Source organism: Tupaia chinensis, unplaced genomic scaffold, assembly GCF_000334495.1.
Source record: "Tupaia chinensis unplaced genomic scaffold, TupChi_1.0 Scaffold000317_1, whole genome shotgun sequence".
NCBI lineage: Eukaryota > Metazoa > Chordata > Mammalia > Scandentia > Tupaiidae > Tupaia > Tupaia belangeri.
The window spans coordinates 1648085-1653326 of NW_006159810.1; the positions used below are offsets into that span (position 1 = coordinate 1648085).

Consider the following 5242-nt stretch of genomic DNA (forward strand, 5'->3'; position numbering starts at 1 on the left):
AGTTCCTTGGGATCCTGGGCACCCACAAGTGCTAGAGCAGCCAACCCAGGGATCTGAACCCACCATCAGCCATAACAGCTTCCAGTCTTGCAGGGTACTTGCTTTACCACTAAACCACAGAAGTTGGACCAGAATGGGTATTTTTTAAAGTTCTCCAAACTATTCTAAGATTGCAGCTAAAGTTGAGAAACACTGAATCAAAGTGACAAATATATGAGACTGAAACTTCTATAGCCTTTCCAAAACAAAATGAAAGATTATGAAATCATCAAGGATGTGAACAAAGATGAAGCTGCTCACAAAACTATACCATACCACAATGGGGTTTATCTGCTCTAAACTTGACCTAAAGGGCCAAATAAGATAAAAGATTAATGGGGTTTTTTTTGTTTTTAATTTGCTGGAGGGGACATACACTTGCCCAGGAGACAGGTGAAGGCGGGATGAGAAAGCATCCCCTCCCCTGCATGGGAGTGGTCATGCCACAATCCCCTCTCCTCCATTTCTCCTTCAGGGATTTTAGGTATACATGCACATATACCCAATGTTTTTCAAGTCACTGGGTCTAGGAATTGACCCACGCAGTCAGCCATAAGGGATCCAGCCACCTTAACCACCACAACACAGTTGGTTCCAAGTTTAGTTTCACAGAGGAATTAGTAAATGTATACAATTTGTTATTCTAGATAAAATGCAAAGATAATACATTCAGAAAAGTTTATATGGACTCCAAGATAACAGATACTTTATGGGTTATTAAGGAAACAAAGCATATTTGAAGTATATAATCAATGTTTTGAGGCTGACACTGAAGGCTATCTTTCACTCTGACGATACATCCCTTTAGTGCTCAGGTCAGACTCACAGTATCAGACTACCTTACCTGGGGATGCCATTTACTTACATGCTACAGCCTTAGAAGTGTCCATGACTGTGCTAGTTTTTTCTTTTTTAGAATTACTTTATTTAACTCTATTTTTAATTTATTTAGTTATTTTAATATGACCAGAGAAGGACAGAGTGAGAGAGAGAGAGAGAGAGGTAAAGCACAAGTGGGAGTCCAGCATCCTTAACCACCATGCCACCTGCCAATCCCCATGAATGTGCTATTATTTTTTTTTTTCCAGTTCTTAATTTTTATCCATTATGTTCTGGCTCTCTGCCTCTTGTTCTTGGTTCCTGAAGCAGCTTTGGAACAGCTTCAGAGACCTAAATGTCCTCCTGCTACCTACCCCAAGTCAGTCAGAGAAACTCCAATCTTCCCCTACCTACCTTTAAGACCCTTGTTCCAGAAGAGTTCTGCCCCATACTCAGTGAAGGAGGTAAAAGGCTGGTGGGGAGGCCTGTGGAGCCCACTGGTCCTCCGGGATGCCTGCCAGCCCCTCTTTGGGTCACTTCCTGCACTCCTCTCATTGGTGGGAGAGTGGGCGCACTTTTGAAGCCCTTTACTGTGCTCTGCGGGCTATAAAAATGGGCAGAATTTTCCTTGATCACATTGGTGGTACCCGTCCATTTTCCTGTGCACACTGTGATACAATCCTGACCAAGCGCTCAGAACTCATCTCTACTCGGTTCACAGGCACTACTAGTAGAGTGTTTCTCTTCAATAAGGGCATTAACCTGAATACAGATCTAGTCATGCTCACTGGCCGCCACAAGGTTCGAGATGTGAGCTGCAAAAACTGCAACAGCAAACTAGAGTGGATCTATGAGTTTGCCACTGAAGACAGACAGCATTATAAGGAAGGCCGTGTGATCCTGAACATGCTCTAGTTCAAGAGAGTGAGGGCTTTGAGGACCATGTACCATCTGATAAATCTTGAAGAAAAACAGATAAATCCATCTTTTCCCAGGTCTCCTTCACTGAAAAAAAATCTACTTATATACACTGTCACCTTAACATCAGAGTCGGATTCATGAACTGCATGCAGAACAAGAGGTCGTGAGAATCTAAGATGTATCCTTTCTTCCTTTAATTCTGTATTGTTCTTCCGACAGCATTGTGTAGAGAGAATATTTAGATGCCATTAATTAATATTTTTCCCCTATGTTTACATCTTGAGGCAGAAAGTCTACCTGCAGCTATATAGTGGGCTATATAAGGGGAAAATCTGGGCTATTAGAGTGAAGTGTTTTATGTAAATTTTGAAAGGAAATGTGTCAAGAGCATGGTTTTTGTTTGTTTTTTGAGAGGTTTTTACTATAGGGCCCGTGCACTCACCAGACAGACAGAGAAGACAGCAAATGAGCAATCACCCCTCAAGGGGAATGGCCACATCGCAATCCCTTCTCCTCCATTCTCCTCTCGGGATCTTAGGCACGCACGCACAAGCACCCGATGTGAGTTTAAGCCACTGGGTCCGAGACTCAAACCGCGGTCGACTACACGGGAGTCCAGTGACATAGCCATTACGCCAAATGCTGGTCCCTTTTCTTTTTTCTTTTCTTTTCTTTTTTTTTTTTTTTGAGAAAGAGCATGGTTTTTAAACTTACTTTTTAAAAAAGGCCAGTGGGGAAAAGGAATTCTTCATAGAAAGGTCAAAAATTTGAATAGACCAGCCTTGCTAGGTTTTAGGTTTCCCTACCTAGTCAATTAGCAATTTATCCCTAAGTTATAAAGTCTCCATAAAGACCCAAAGTACAGGCTCAGGGACCTTCTAGACAACTGGACACTTGGAAGTTCCTTAAGAGAGATGAGATAGAGAAAACAGGAAAGGTCTGCACCCCTTCCCATGTGCCTTGCTCTATTCATCTCTTCATCTGTATCCTTTGAAATATATTTTATATTAAACCAGTAACCAGTAACTAAGAATTTCTCTCCGAGTTCTGGGAGTCACTCTCGCAAATTAATTGAACCTAAGTGAGGTGGGGGAATTGTAGGAACCCCAACTTACAGCTAGTCTAGCCAGTCACTAGGAGGTTCCAAGGGCCTGGACTTAAAACTGGCATCTAAGAGAGGGGAGGTGGTCTTGGGAACTGAGGCCTCAATGTGTGGGATCTGAAGCTATCTCCAGGTAGATAGCAGCAGAATTGAACTGGATCAGAGGATGCCCAGCCGGTGTCTACTGCAGAATGTTTGCTAGCTGGTGAGGAGAAATCCCCATATATTTTGACATCACAAAAGTAATATGTATGGCAAGAAAGAATAGAGAAAAAAACTATTTTTCTGGATAAGCAATGACTGCTAGGGTTTTCTCTGGGGATAGAGATAAATGAGCAATCAGCGGGCCTGCTGATCAGAATCTAGGCTCAGGGGAGGGGACCCGACGCTCCATTTCCAGTGGCAGAGTCTGGGAGAGGGTCAGCAGGCATGATGCCTGGCTGTCAAGGTGGCAAGAAGCCTCTGAAACAGCCCAAGAAGCAGGCCAAGGAAGATAAGGCTTTCAAGCAGAAGCAAAAAGAGGAGCAGAAGAAGCTCGAGGAGCTAAAAGTGAAGGCAGCAGGGAAGGGCCCCCTGGCCTCAGGTGGAATTAAGAAATCTGGCAAGAAGTAAGGTGCTCCTTGTGTCTGGACCATGGCGACCACCCTTGATTCCTTTCCTATTTAAACATCTAGATTCCCCACCATAGCAGCTACAGCTAGAATGAAGTGCTGTCTTAGAGCATGTTGTACATTTAAGAATAAACTGCTGTAAAAAAAAAAAAAGATAAATGAGAGTGAAAATTTAACATCATATATTTGCTACAATTTATTTATTCAGCACTTAACTTTGTGTTAGGTGCCAGGCCTCTGGTAGGTACTTTAAATATCTCATTTAATTCTCACAAATGTATTATCTTCACCTTTCAGAAACTTGAGAAAACTAAGGCTCTGAGAGGTCAGAAGTATGGAAAATACGTATCTTTTTTTTTTTTTTAAGAGAGGTTTTCGCTATAGGGCGGGTGTGCGCGCCAGACAGAAAGCGAGAAATCATCCCCCGGGGGGATGGTCACGCCGCAATCCCTTCTCCTCCATTCTCTTGGGATCTTGGGCACGTACGCACACATGCCCGGCGTGAGTTTTAAGCCACCGGGTCCGGGACGTGAACCGCGGTTGACTAAGTGGGAGTCCAGTGACATAGCCATTATGCTAACTGCTGGTTCCCAAAAATACGTATCTTAAGAATAAAATACAACAATAAATTTTAGAGCAAAGATTAAACCCAGGTATATGCCATATTGTTTTTCACAATAATTATAAATAACAGTCATAATAATAACAAAACGTAAAACATCAATTTTATTTTTATATTTGTCAGAGGACATGTGTACTTGTTGTGCACTTGCCAGCAACAGACTAAAATGGGGAGAAGCATCCCCCCAATAGGGCATGGTCATGCAGCAATCCCTTCTCTCCATTTCTACATCCTGTTTGGATTGGGAGCATGCATGCACACACACCTACTGTGTTTTCAAGCTGCCAGGGCTGGAACCTGAACCACAGTTGGCCCTATGGGATCTAACACCCTTAACCATTGTGCTTCAGGCCTACCCTAACAGGCCATTTTAAATGCTTACTTTTTCCACTGAACTGCTTAATAAATCTTCTCAATAATCCCATGAAGCTTTTCAGTCAAAACACTTTTGAGGGACCAGCAGTTAGCATAATGGCTATGTCACTGGACTCCCATGGAGTCGACCACGGTTTGAGTCCTGGACCCGGTGGCTTAGACTCACACAGGGTGCGTGTGCATGCACGCCCAAGATCCCAAGAGGAGAATGGAGGAGAAGGGATTGCGGTGTGGCCATCCCCCTGGCAGGTGATTTCTCGCTTTCTGTCTCTCTGTCTCTCTCTCTCTTTCTCGTAAGTGCACGTGCTCTAAAGCAAAAACCTCTCCCCAAAAAAAGAAAAAAAAAAAAAAAACCACTTTTGAGTCATCTTTGACTCTCACATCCTATCTCTTAGCCCATTTTGATGGTTCTACCTTCAAAAATGTATTCACGGGATCAGCAGATGGCATGGTGGTGGTTAAGTCTCTGGACTACCACATGACTGACCATGGTTCAAGTCCTGGACCCTGTGGCTTAAAAATCATGCTGGACGCATGAGTATGTGTGCCCAAGATCCCAGGAAGAGAATGAAGGAGAAAGGATTACGGCATGCCCATCCCCCCTAGAAGGGCCTTCTCACTTTCCTTCTCTCCGTCTCTGTCTCTCTCTCTCTCTCTGGCAACACACATGCCCTATGGCAAAAGTCTTTTTAAAAAATAATCAGATCCATTATATTTATAATACATATTAAAATACATATTTACATATATCTT

At 43.1% G+C, this 5242-nt stretch overlaps 2 pseudogenes; both read left to right on the forward strand.

Annotated features, from left to right (window-relative positions):
• Window positions 1-1102: 1102 nt before the first annotated feature.
• Window positions 1103-2198, forward strand: LOC102502246 (protein yippee-like 5 pseudogene; annotated as a pseudogene).
• Window positions 2199-2742: 544 nt separating this feature from the next.
• On the forward strand, window positions 2743-3744 carry LOC114008289 (translation machinery-associated protein 7 pseudogene; annotated as a pseudogene).
• Window positions 3745-5242: the final 1498 nt, after the last annotated feature.